Below are 14780 nucleotides of genomic sequence, written 5' to 3'. Positions count from 1 at the left end.
AAAACAGACATTCGGATGGCGGGGAAGAAGAACAAACTGGGGAGGAGGGTAGAGAGAATGGTGCAGCAATGAAGGAATGAAAACCCAAAATCCCTGTAAATGTTCATTAAAACTAATAAAATTTAAAAAAAAAGAAGCCTGGGTTCTTTTAAATAACAAATTCTATTTAACAAACTAAAGTTGAATTGCTGTTGATGATGCCACTGCTGTTGTTGTGTACTATCGAGTCAGAATAGACCCATAGCTGACTCTCCAGCGGGTTTGCAGAGGCAGTTAATCACATGAGAAGAGATTGCCCATCCTTCTCCTGCAGAGCAACTGTTGGATTTGAACTACATGTCTCTGAGATTGCAGCACAGCTTCTTACCACTAGGCCACCAGTGTTCCCATTACTGCAATATAATTCCACCCCCCCCCCCAAGTCCTCTGAGTAGAAACACCTAGGACATGCATTTACAAAAAATAAATCGTGGTTGGACATTTGGGCTGTTTCTGTGTTCTTGCTATGGTGAATAATGCGGCTATGAACATTGGTGTACAAGTCTCCATTTGTGTCTCAGTTCTTATTTTCTCAGGGTATATTCCAAGCAATGGAATAGCTGGGTCATAGGAAATTTCTATATTCAGCTTTCTGAGGAAGCACCAAACTGCATTCCAGAGTGGTTGTAAAATTTTACAATCCCATCAACGATATATAAGAGTTCCTATCTCGCCACATCCTCTCCAACATTTATTACTTGCTGTCCTGTTAAACTCTGCCACTGCTCCTGGAGTGAGATGGTGTCTCATTGTGCTTTTGATTTGTATCTCTCTTATTGCCAGTGATTTTGAGCATTTCTTCATGTGTCTGTTGACAATCTGAATATCTTCTGTGAAAAAGACAAAAAATGATGAGTTCATATTGGCACCCCTAAAAAAAACCCCAATATCCTAGGTTTCTTTCTAACCTTCTCTTTAAAATTCTATGATAGTGAGACAATTAAAAAATACAGCAGTATATTTACCTTTTTTCCTGGTTTATAATATATACAGAGTATTTTAAAGTTTAACACTTCTGCCTTTACTAATCTAATAAGTAATAGGATATTTTACTACCTGTGAAAACTTTCTGGAAGATCATTTGTGGGTCAGTTTTTCCTTGATGCTATGTAACAATAATTTTAAAAATTACTTAAATTCCTTATTTCCTCCCTCTTTTAATGCTTTATTGCCAGTTTATAATATAATTAAGTTGATATGTATCTGTTTGCACTTGATTTTATGGTTTTATTAATTCATCCTTTTAGATTAGTTTATTTTTGAGTGGGTAAACATTGAGTGGGTCGATGCACTAAGCCTAGTAGTGTATCTCAGTTTCATCAAGATGCTTAATTAATTTCTCATAATAAGTATATGGAAGTTTCATCTACTATAAACTTAATAGTATTAGTGTAGAGATCAGTCTGATTTTGGAAGAAGGTTTCTAGTGACACCAGCAGAAGCCTGCAACATAATAAAATAAATTATCAATACTCTCCACTTGAGGACAGGCTTCAATGTCTCTGTAGCCTCAGAAAGTAATTATTAATACCAAAACGTTAGCCAATAGAAGGGTGAACAAGCCAATGTAACAATGGCTAATACCAACTAAATTAAGAATTCAGTGCTATGTTTATAAATCATGCAGATGTGTGTAAATAGAGGAATTCATATAGACTTTATAATGTTGCTGCTCCAAAAGCTCACAACCTTGATCCATTTTCAGACTTCATTAGAACAAGCCTTTTCTATATCTGTACTCTATCTAAGTAGTTCCACCTCCCACTGCTCTGGTCAGAGCTCTGCAGGGTGTCTGTGTGCAGAGCACTCTCAGGATGTGGGTACACGGGGACGCTTTTTGCCCACACAAAGGGTTTATGCAGTCTGCCTTTAAGGCTGTGCTTGAAGGTGGTAGGTTATGGGAAAATTCATCAACCACATCAGCATTCTGGGTAGTAAAAGGTACTGGGAAAAGATTCTTTGGAGAAGATTTTTTTTTTTTTAGAAATGCCTTCAATTTCCGGAATTTAGACTGTCGTGGAGAAAAAGGCATTAGTCATTATATTAAGTTCTTTCTAGTAACACTAAGACCAATTCGTCTAACCTTATCTCAGTGCAAGACAGTACAAGATAGTCTAACTTAAGCTCAATACAAGAAAATAATTCTTGTAAAGTTGAGCAGAAAGTGAAGGAGTTTCTTTTCAGCCTGGTGAATTCCCTGTACCTGAAGTTGTAAAATTCTGCTGGTGGGATGGTCTTCCAGGGCTGTTTGAGAGAATGTCCTGCTTTGAGTTAGAACCAATTTACTTTATGGAACTTGTGTCTGAGAAAGAGTCCATGGCTTGATCCTTCATGTTAGTGTTGTGGTAGAGAACATTCTCTATTTTTTCCTGTAACAATTAGATTTCTCCCAATAATGAAGGCACAATCCTACTTATCAGGTTCTGAGGTTTCTGCTTCACTCACCATTTGGCTCTAGGTCATTCTTATCAACTTTAGGTTATGTGTTGCGGTATTTTTGTTGTGCATCAGAGAGTTGGACAATGACCAAGGAGGATAGAAGAATTGATGTCTTTGAGCTGTGGTGCTGGAGAAGAGTACTGAGGGTACCATGGACTGCTAGGAAGACAAACAGATTCATCCTGGAAAGGGTTAAACCGGGTGGCTCCTTGGAGGCAAGGATTCTGAGGCTCCGTCTAACATACTTTGGACATGTTGTGAGGAGAGACCGGTCCTTGGAGAGGGACATCATGCTTGGGAGGGTGGAGGGACAGCGCAGGAGGGGAAGGCCCTCTATGAGGTGGATTGATTCAGTGACTGGGATAATCGGGATGGGAGTGTCAGAGACAGTGCGATTGGCACAGGATAGAGCGGAGTTTAGGGCTGTTGTACATAGGGTTGCTATGAGTCGCAAGCGACTCGACGGCACATAACAACAACATTAACCAAGCACCCACGAGGTGGAGATTTTGTCTTGTTCACAATAGTATTCCCTCCCTAAAATAAATCTTGTTGATGTTGTTAGGTGTAAACAAGTCAAGTCATAGTGACCCTCTGAACAACAGATCTGAACTCTTATCTTGTTTTGAGCCTTCCTCATAATCTTCTGATATACTTAGGTCACTGCTGCAATCACTGTGTCAACCCATCTCATTTAAGGGTATTCCTCTCTTTTGCTGACCCTCCATGTTTCCAAGTATGAGTTGCTTTCCAAAAAATAGCCTCTCTTAAAACATATGCCCTAGGTATGTAAAACGAAGCTTTGTCATCTTTGTCTCCAAGGAACATTCTTTTGTTGTTGTTCTTTTGGTTTTTTTCTTCTTTTTTTATTTTTTTGTTGTTGTTGAATTTAATGAAAGTTTACAGACACTTAGCGTTTCCAGTCATTCATTGTTGCACTTTTCTCCCTGCCCACCCCCTCCCCCACGTTTCACTTTTCTTCTTGATGAGTAAAAGAAAAACTCTTTCATTGCTATGCAATCCCAGCCCCCAAGTCCCCTGCACTGTGCAGCCTTCATTCTGGACTCCTGCCATGACAATAATACCTAATCATATATGCCTTTTAAACAGTTTTCTCCCTCATCTGTTGCACTGCAGTATACATCATTCCTCCCCTTCTTCTGTCTTCCCTCAACTGCAATGTCAGTCCTGTTTTACAATAGTGGCCCTGTGCAATATTTGTCTTTTTGTGATTGAGATATTTCACTCAGCATAATGTACTCTAGGGTCATCTACTTAACATAGTATTTCATGAGTTCTTTGTTTTTCAGTGCTGCATAGTATTCCATTGTGTGCATATACCAGAGCTTCTTGATCTATTTGTTTGTTGATGGACACTTGGGTTGTTTCCAGTTCTTTGCTATTGTGAACAAAGCCACAATAAACATGGGTGTTCATATATCTGCTTGGATGGTGGTTATGGTTTCTTTAGGGTAAATTCCCAGAAGTGGAATTGCTGGTTCATATGGTATTTCTATTTGCAACCTTTTGAGAAAGCACCATACAGCCTTCCATAGTGGTTGCACCATTTTATAATCCCACCAACAGTGAACTTCCAGTTTCTTCACAACCTCACCAGCATTTGTTGTTTGCTGTTCTGTTAAATTTTGCTATTCTTACTGGGGTGAGATGATATATCATAGTTGTTGTGATTTGTATCTCTCTTAGAGCTAGGGATTTTGAGAATTTCTTGATGTGTTTGTTGGCCATCTGAATGTCTTCTTTGGTGAAGTGGTAATATAGTTTTTAAGTTACTGTATAGAAAAAAATGTCTTCTTGTTGAAATAAATAAACAAAAACACCCTAAAAGGGGGAAAACCCCATACCCCAACCCAAAACAACCAGTTTTACACTTACTGACTCACAAAGCGAAGATGACTCATTTATGAAGCTTTGTTGGCCATAGAACCCGAGTACTTTTTATTTGTAATTAAAGAAATGTTCTTTCTTCCAATGTCCACCAGTTGCCTTTCGGGAGAAGGACGGGCAGTCAGTCTCCTCTCATGTGATGAACTGTCTCTGAAAACCTGCTAGAGGGTCAGTTCCAACTCAAAGACACACAACATTAACTTTTTGCGTTAAGTCACTTCTAATGACATTACTGCACGACATCTCTCTCAAACATATTTTTCTAAATGTGGCCACAAGGTGGCTCTATCTTACAAAAATAAAACTCCTTAGGAGTTCCGACTTCTGCCGCACGAGGGCCTTATCCAGCCTGCATTAGAGACTCCCTAAAATTTGCTTTAGGCAAATTGGAGTGCTAGATGTGTACATAGTTTAAGTTAGAAAGATTGTCACCTGATCCAGGTGTAGTTTTCAGAAGCACTGAGGGTTTCTGATTGTCCTTTCCAAGTTTCCCTTTTGAGGATAAATTTCCTTAGCAGTCACAAGTGGGCCTCTTTTTTGCTCTATCAGTTAACCAGTGAAACACACTTGTGCTCTGGGAAAAGCCTTTTCTCCTGAAGCCACTATTCTCCACCAAGCTGCTTGTAGTGTTCCAAGCTCCCGAGCCTCCTTCGACAGGGCTTATTTCTCGGGGCTGATGCTAATTAACAACAGCAGACACACGTCAATCTTTATTTCAGTCTTGATTGGCTCATTTTCAAAGAACTGATTTTTTTAAGATAGCTGCATATTTAATAAATGTGGAGAAAATATTTCTTGTCCTCAAGATGAAGAAAAGGAACTCTGAAAGAGTTTATGCCAGCTGTGAAGGGTTCATAGTCTCCATGGGTTCTTCCTTTCCTTGGGTATAAAGTTCTTTCCCACCTCCAGGATATCATTCACTCACTTAATAGAAATATTTAGCACCTACCGGATCAAAGAAGACATCAACAACCTACATTTATGCAAATAATACAACCTTGTTTGCGGAAATTGAGGAGGACTTGAAGTGCTTACTGCAGAAGATCAATATGTATTACATCTCAACATCAAGAAAACAAAAATGTCACCACTGGACTGATAGGCAACATGATGGATGGAGAAAAAGATTGAAATTGTCAACAACTTCAGCTTACTTAGATCCACAATCCACACCCTTGGTACCAGCAGTGAGGAGATCAGGAGACATATTGTATTGGAAAAGTCTAAAGTCAGGGACCTCTCCAAACTATTGAGGAGTAATGATGTCAGGTTGAGAACTAAGGTGTACCTGATCCAGATCTTTTCAGTCACTTGCAATATATCTGAGATCTGGACAATGAATAAAGATGACAGAAGAAAAATTGATGTCTTTGAGCTATGGTGTTGGAGAAGAATATTGAATGTCCTACGGACTGACAAAAGAATAAACAGATATATTTTGGAGAAAGTATGGCTAGAGTGCTCCTTGGAGGCAAAGATGACAAAGCTTTATGTTACAAACTTTGAATATGTTGCTAGGAGAGGCCATTCCTTGGAAAGGGATATCACTCTTGGAAAGGTAGAGTGTAAGCAAAGGATAAGATCTTCAACATGATAGTTTAATACTGTGACTGCAGCAAGAGGCTCAAGTATGTTAGAAATGATGAGGTTGGCACAGGCTAGGACAGGCTTTAGAGCTTTTGTTCATAAAGTTGCTGGGGGTTGTACTCAATTTGAAAGCACCGAACACCACCACCAATTGTGTAAAATTGCTTTGGTGGTCTAGAAATCCTATGTGAAGGCTGCTCAAACATAGTGGTGGTTCAAGGGGATATAAGGGGATACTTTTCTGTGCAATTTTCAGCCAGGGAAACTCAATGGAGGGTCAGCTATGTGACAGCAATGAGTGAGTGAGCAAGTGCCTGTGTAAAACACATGTGCTAAGTGGGGGATTCAGAGACAACTGGATACAACACCAGTGAAGAAGGTGGAGGTGGAGACAGGCAAATATGTAGAAAATAGGACATTAGGATCCAACAATTCAGCAGTACAGAGTCCATGTACTGAATAGGAAATGTTTAGTCTATACATTCTAAACTAGAATGTTCATTCTGTTGTGGAAAAGACCTCTTCAAAATCCTTTCTATGTTCAATCACCTTTTAGATAGTCTATCCACTTCCTAAATAACATGTCTCTGGAAACCCTATGAACTTTGAAAAATGTCGACAGTAGTAAAGGAGCTTCAAGCCTTTTGTTTATAGGGTTGCTAGGAGTCGTGCTCGACTCAAAGGCAATCAACAACAATAACAACACAAACTCTCAAATAATTGAAGGAGGTTGTGCCACTTTTTGTGCCTTGGGTGTTAGGGTGTGACTTATTGTTTATCATTGTGGTGTTAACATGGCTTCCCTATCCAGTGACTTACTTTGCCATGTGGATGGGCAGAATTATGTGAATAGGGTGTGTTCGCCTATCCACAAGGGGACTGGTCTCACTGGTCTCACCGTTGAGTAGACCAAGCAGCAGAAATTAGAGAAACCTCACTACCAGGGAAGAAGAAGCAAGAGAATGCAATGCATCCCTCAGGACCAGAGATGCCTGTGCCAGCCAAATGAGGACCTATGAGAGGAGCAGCCACAGCAGAGAGCCAAAGACCATTAGATAGAGATGACCTTGGGGCTGCTACCCTCCACAGAACCAGAGCTAAGAGTCTTTACCCAAGTTTGTTGGAGGACTGAGGGGGAGGGTAGTGCCATAACTGACTGAACTGAGAGCTTTGTAACACTGGCCTAAAGCCATAAGGTTTAAGGCTGAGGCACCTGTGAGCACATTTGGGAAGCTCTCCTGACTGTTCTGCTAACTAACCTTTTGACTTCCCCAGTATAGTTCTGTGTAGTCTATGAGCTCTGACATCGGATTTTTGACCCAGTAGTGTAGTAAGATTATGTTGGGATGAGTAGAAAGATCTTCAGGAGCATATAGTACACGTTTGACCTCAAGGGAACTGATTTTGTGTTGTTGATGTTGTTACTAGGGACAGTTTCCCATTGTGGAGTTAGTAAATGTCAGATATGGCTGTCCCCATGCAGCTCTTGCTCTTTTTACAGCCAAGTCAGGACCAAACCATAGCTCCCCCTCCAGCTGATTTTCAAAGGCAGTTTTAACCTCATGGGAGGAGACTGTCCATTCTTCTCCTTCAGAGGAGAATTTGAGAATTTGGTGGATTTGAGCTGTGTGCCTTTGGGATTGCAGTGCAGCTTCTTACCACTAGGCTACCAGAGTTCCCTAGACGATGACTTAGAAAATGCAAATAACAGCATATAGCTGTTAAATTTGCTGATGAAACTGCCCATTCCCTGTCAGGCAGAGAATCCTTGATATTTTCTCCCAGTGGAACATAATGTATGCTAGAAAGATGTTAGTGCTTTTCCAAAACATGGTGTGTGTATGTTTTGGGGTTTTTTTTTTAAAAACCAAACAAAAGCAGGACTTTTTATTAGTAAAGTCTTTAAACAGTCAATAATTCTGCCAGGAATGTACTCATCCTCAGCATAAAGATATAACAATTGTTAGCATTTCTGCCATACTTGCGTAGTCTGTATGTTTCACAAATGGTTTTGAAGATCATTTCCCTCAAACTAGGATCCAGTTAAGGCTCATGTGTTGTATCTGATTTTTATGTCTCTTTAGTCTCTTTTAATCTAGAACAGTACCTTCCTTTTACAACTATAACTATGATCTTTTGAAAAGACTGTACCAATTGTCTTACAAAATGCCCCACATTCTGGAGTCATCTGACGGTTTCCTCTTGTTCACTTAAACCTTGCTCCATCCTCCTTCTACATTTTCATTAACTGCAAAGTTAAGATCAAAGATGCCCCAGAGTGCAAGGCGTCCCTGATTGAATTATTCCAAAGAGCACATCTTCAGTCTTCTGATTATTAGCAGGGGCAATTTGAGATTTTGCTTACCCCGTAGAAAGACTTCTAGCCAATATTAGAAAAGACAGACAAGAACAAATGTTGACAGGAATGTGGAGAAATGGGGATGTAAATTTGGTGGGCCATGTGCTGAAGAACAGAAATACAATGCTACAAGAGTGTAAAAGTGTGTGAATACTTTGGGAAGAAAAATAATAATAATGTTTCTTTAAAAAGTTAATCATAAATTTACCATATGATTGTTTTTGTTTGATGTCATTCAGCTGGTTGACTTACACTGACCTTCTGTGTAACAGAAGAAACATTACTTAGCTTTGTATCATTCTCAAAATTGTTGCTAATGTTTGAGCCCATTGCTGCAGCTGCTGTATCAGTTTACCCTGCTGAGGGTCCCCCTCTTTTTTGCGGGCCCTCTATGCTACCTAGCGTGTTGCTCATCTCCTTCCTGATAAATGTGTTCAAAGTATGTGAGACTAAAATCCCCCCATCTTCTTGTTTAAGAAACATTTTGGCTATATACAGGCCCCTCTCTGAGATTTGCATGTGAATGTTCCTAGAAGGTGGAAACAACCCAAGTGTGTACAAACTAGTGAATGGATACGGAAAACGGGATATATCCAAAGAATAGAATGTTATTCTACGTAAGAAGGATTTAGTACTGAAAAATGTTTAAACTGCATTTAGATGATGTGCCTAGAATAAGCAAATCTGTAGAGACAAGAGTAGTTTAATTGTTGCCTCGGGCTAAGGTTAGAAACAGAGGCTGGCTCTACATAAGCATAAATAATTGAAATGGTAGAAATGTTCTAAAACTAGATGGTGGCAATGGCTGTACAACTTACTTGCCTGTACACATAAAAATGTATGGGTTTTAAGATATGTAAGGAGTGAAAAGAAAAAATCCCAACTTTTAGTCAATCTATCTTTCCCCTCCCCTCCAATTTAACAGCTCTTTGCTCAAGAACATCCACTATGTGTACTGTAGGAGTCTGTGACCAAATTGCCCTATTTATTGTGGATTTTCCTCCCTCCAGTGTCAACTTTTTCAAGCCCACAAAGTCAATTATCGCTTGTCCATTCATTTTCCAGCATCTAAAACTTTACCGCTATCTCTCCAGTTTTTGCCTCAGCTTTGGCTTTAGGGCCAAAATGTATTCTTTGGAAATAATTTTAATGAGACTCCAGGTGGGTTCTGAGAGAACCACAAGGGTTGAATCCCTCAGAGCTAATGGGATATCCTCTTGAGAATTAAAATAGAAGTAGCAAATATCCAAACACTTAAGCTTCCTTCTTCCTCTGCTGACGTCAGAGTGCCTTGTGTGTTGCCAATGGCTGCCCTGTTCTTTGGCCCCTGTTTCCATTGAATGATCTGAAATGCCATATATCATAATGTACTCACGCTATGTATAGAGCTGAGACACTTAAAAAACTGACTCTGGAACTTCCTTTTAGAAAAGTTTGTAAGTCTGGGTCCAATCATCAGACAAAAGAGCACACAGGATGGTTTGGACAGAAGGACTCCTGTGGTGTAGTCGGTAAGGGGCTGTGTGGCTAATTCAAAGGCTGAGCCTCGCTGGAGGATGAAGTTTACCAGCAGGTCCTTGGGAGAAAGATGGCTAATCTCCGCTGGGGTGGAGACTCAATGGGGGGTCAGCTTTGAGCTAGTTGATGTAAATGCCAATGAGTAGCTGAGTGAGTGAGTTTGAACAGAAGAAATGTTGATATAACGAATTATAAAAGCACCATAGTATAATTACTATGGAAATACGATGATATGAGGCAAAGAGGAAGTGGCTATTTCTACACTCAGTGTTCAACCTGTGAGCAGAATGGTTTCTAGCCTGACAATCCTGGGTAAAAAAAAAGAAAAGAAAAGAAAAGATGATGAGAATGCTAAATGGTAACCTAGGACTGAGGGAAAGCACCCAAGAAAGAAGACCCTTATGAGGGACCCTTCCTGAGGCTGGATCTCCCTCGCTGGGGAAAAGTATCGTTGCAGCCCATTGGACGGAAGAGAAATTTGCTCCCCCCTCCCTACTTAATTTCATCTTTATTTGACAAGGATAATATGCTTCTTTTCATTTTTATTAATTTTAATAAACATTTACAGAGATTATGGATTTCCGTTCATTCATTGCTGCAGTTTTCTCCCTGTCCACCCCTCCCCATCAGTTCGCTTCTCTCTTTGTAAAGAAAAAGAAAAAAAAATTCCTTCATTGGTATACAGTTCCCCCCTCTCCCCCCTCCCTCCTCACCGAGTACACTTCTCTATGCAGCCTTAATTCTGGATTCCTGTGCTAACCATAATATACAATGATATATGGCCTCTAATCTATTCTTTCCCTCATCTGTTTTTTTGTTTGTTTGTTTTTGTTTTTCCTATGTCAGAGCTGGTTCAGTTTCTGGGCAGCAAGGAGAATAGGGGAGCTGAGAGTGGCGAGCAGGTGTGCAGGTGTGTGAGGGAGTCAGGGAGGTGAGAATGGGCACATTGTCTTGTCAGGTGTCCATGTTGAGAGGGCTGTGGGGTGAAATCCTTTAGGGTACAGGGGAACCACAGCTGTTGGGTGAGTTGGTACAAGGAGTCATGGTGTTGCTGCTACTCCGGAGCCTGGAACACGGAGGTTGGAATTAAGCTGGGCCTGAGGTTCTGAGGTCCCTGGGGGACTGGATCCTCAGGGTGCCCAGATAGCGTGGAGAACACTGAACATCCCCACCCGTGCAAGAATGAGAATATGCAGCTGGAGGATGCGTAGACAAGGTGAATGCACACTAGCCAAGAAGAGGCGTTTGCTCCTCGTGTAATGTGCTTTCAGCGCCCTCTGCTGAGCAGGTTTAGCGTTATGCTCATAAGAAATGTTGCACTCCAGGTACTCAAAGGAGAATTTGGAATTGCGAAGTAAAAAATTAATAAATGGACACCAATGGCTTGGCAAGATGTTTCTATAATGATTTAGGCTATCTTGCGCAACTTATCCACACATTCTCCTATGACAGCTCTCTCTTCTATCTGCTGAGCTTTGAGCCAAAATAGCCTTGGAGAAAAGATGAATATAATTAGTCTCAGTGCTCAAAGGCAAGCTCAGAATTCATAGAGAGTGAAATAAAACTAGGGTTATTGATTTCTGAGTCACGTAAAGGAATTTCCATTTTTCCTGGTGAATGTAGAGTTAAAAAAATTGATAATTTGCAAAACAACTATATCATCTCACCCCAGTCAGAATAGCACAGCAATTTAATAGAACAGCAAACAACAAATGCTGGCGAGGTTGTGGATAAACGGGAATCCTTATTCACTGTTGGTGGAAGTGTAAAATGGTGCAACCACTGTGGAAAGTGGTGTGGTGCTTTCTCAAAAAGTTGCAAATAGAGATACCATTTGACCGAGCAATTCCACTACTGGGAATATACCCCAAAGAGACCATAACTGACATCCAAGCAGATAAATGCACACTCATGTTCATTGTGGCTTTGTTCACAATAGTAAGGAGTTAGAAACAACCTAAGTGCCCATCAACAAAGGAATGGATAGAGAAGCTGTGGTATATTCACACAATGGAATATTAGGCTGCATTGAAAAACAAGGAACTCATGCAAAATTATTCAAAATGGGTGACCCTGGAGGATATTATTCTGAGTAAAATATCTCGGTCACAAAAAGACAAAGGCTGCATAGTGCCACTGCTATAAAATGGGACTGACATCAGGATTGGGGTAAGACTGAGAAAAACTGAATAGATTATGTATACGGAATTGAAATAGGTGAGGGAGAGAACAGTTTAAAAGCGATATATGATAGGGTATTATGATTATCACAGGAATCCAGAATTAAGGTTGCATAGTGGAGTGCATTGGGGCAGGGGGATTGTATACCAAAGAAGAAGTTTATCTTTTGCTTTTCAAAGAGAGGAACGAACTGGGGGGGGAGGGGTAGAGAAAAAAGTGCAACAATGAATGGAAATCCAAAATTTTGTAAATGTTCCTTAAAATTAATAAAATAATTAAAAAATTAATAATTTGACAACTGATATTCCATTAGAGGGACAGGAATGAAACCTGACTCCTGTAAATCAATCGCTGAGCTGATAACGGAGTGGGAACGGCATCTTTGTGCAACAAATTATGAAAGGTGTCTTAACTGTATGGTCCCTGGACACAGATATTTGCATAGTGGTCCTTGTAGTCTTACAATTGAGCTAGAAAGAGAATAAATAATTGCAAAGTAACTTGAACTATAACAATGAAGAAAAAGCTATTGTCTATTATATAATACATTATAGATAATAAATACATTATATATATATTATTGTTGTTGTCAAGTGCTATCGAATTTACTATAATTCATAGTGAATCTATGCACAATAGTTCTGCACACTGCCTTATCCAGAACCAATCTTACTGTCTCTAACACATCTATCCATATTACCCCAGTTATTGTGTCAATCCATCTTATATGGGGTCTTCGTCTCCTGTGCTGTCCCTTAACTCTTCTGAGCATGATATCCTACTCCAAAGACTGGCTACATGCCTAAAGTATGTGAGATGGAGTCTCAAAATCCTTGCTTCCAAGGAGCATCTTGGTTTTATGCTTTCCAGGACAGACCTGCTAGTTATCTTGGTATCCCATGGTATGTTTAATACCCCTCTCCAGAACCACAACTTAAAAAGCATCAGTTATTCTCTGTTATCTTTGGTCATTACCTAGCTCACTGAAGCTTAGCAAGTAAGACCATGGCCTGGATCAGGTGTACCTTGATCTCTGAGCAAGGAAACACTGCATGGTTCAAAATCATAAAATGAGTATGTCAGGGATGTGTCCTGTCTCCATACCTTTTCAATCTATATGCAGAACAGATCATTGAAGAGATAGGACTTATAAGGAGGAATGTGACTTCAGAATTGGAGCAAGATTTATCAACTGAGGGGACAGAATAAACCCCATTTTTTTTATAAACCCCCATTAATATCAGAAGCAGAAGTGGGCCATAAAAATTCTTAGCTTAAGGCAAACACAAATGCCCCGGGTAAAGTCTTATCTGTCCTTGCAAAGTAAAGAATTAACTAGTGTCTACGTGACACAAAAAGAGTAAAGGCTGGCAAAGTAGCCAGCCCATCAAAAGCCGACCCACATGACTGATCCCCGACCCACCAATAATGATCTCAATCTCCCCACCCAGACAGTGGCACCCAGAAAAGCCATAAAAGCAATTATGGGGGGGACTCGGGGCTTTTTCCCTCACCACCGTCCTATTGAGGGAGAAAGTCTCCACTTGTGGATATTCTGGAATAAAGTGCTTTTTGTATTTACGTATGTGTAAATTATTCTTTTGAGGGGCATTTTGTGGGCAGAACATCAACAATATGCATTATGCAGATGACAGCACCTTACTTGTTAAAACTGAGGAGGGCCTGAAGCATTTGCTGCAGAAGGTCAAGGACTGTGGTTTGCAATATGAAGCTCAACAACAAGAAAACAAAGATTGTCACCACTGGGCCAACTGGCAGCATCATGATAGATGGAGTTAAAATAACCAATGGGCTTGGAGTGACTTTTAAAGTATGGATACAATTTCTGCTGGAGTTGTCAAGAGATGCTGTGTGATGGAAAGAACACTGGGCTACTGGCCTGATCTGAATGTTGATCACAGTTTGGCAATTTCCTCTAGAAGTTTCCTGAGACCACCTCATATCCACGTCTGTAGCTCTATGAACTGAAATCGCTGAGGTCACATAATGAGTTCTAAAGCCAGTCCAGCTCACAGCTGTCTATGGAACTTTATTGGTTGTATGTGTTGCAGACCAAGGGTAAAGTAATTTTATAATTATTAATAATGAGGCAGACAGGAATGAGATAGAGCAGAGAGCATAAAACAGGGGGCCAGCAGTTCTAGACTGATGATCCCAAGCCAAACTTGTCTGTATCTTTATTGAAAATTATCTGGAAGTAAATAAATCACAAAGAGAATTCAATGCAAATGAAGCCAAGCTCTTTCTATTGAAAACCTTCTGCTTGACTTAGGAGGGAGGGGTTAGCAAATGCAAGAATCTGGTAAACCCTTAAGGATTGCCTTAGTGCCTCAGGGTAAACTCTAGCTTGAACTGTGCCTCCTCCACATCCTGAAATAGCATTCAGTTTATTACAAATATTTAGTATTGGGTTCCCATAGTATGTTTCACCCCCAACTTGAATGGTTTTTGTCAAAATCCAACATAGCTCATGTGCTATTTACAATACTTTTTTATAATCTCATCCATCCTAGTTAAACTCATCATGAGAACCCAGACTAAGGACAAGTGGTAACACAGAAGGAGCAGTGAGCTGCTGATGTGACCTTTATCTCCAATGCTGTGTTCTCTGAGGTGTTGAAAGACCCCCGAACCGGTGGTCCTGTTCTGAGCGGACGGCGAAGACCCAAGACTCCAAGACACCGGCTTGATGCAACAGCAAGAGGCAAGAGGTTTATTGCGGAGCTCC

This window comes from Elephantulus edwardii, unplaced genomic scaffold (assembly GCF_000299155.1).
Source record: "Elephantulus edwardii isolate Elephantulus edwardi_28Jun2011 unplaced genomic scaffold, EleEdw1.0 scaffold00263, whole genome shotgun sequence".
NCBI lineage: Eukaryota > Metazoa > Chordata > Mammalia > Macroscelidea > Macroscelididae > Elephantulus > Elephantulus edwardii.
Note: the sequence above shows the minus strand (reverse complement) of the source record.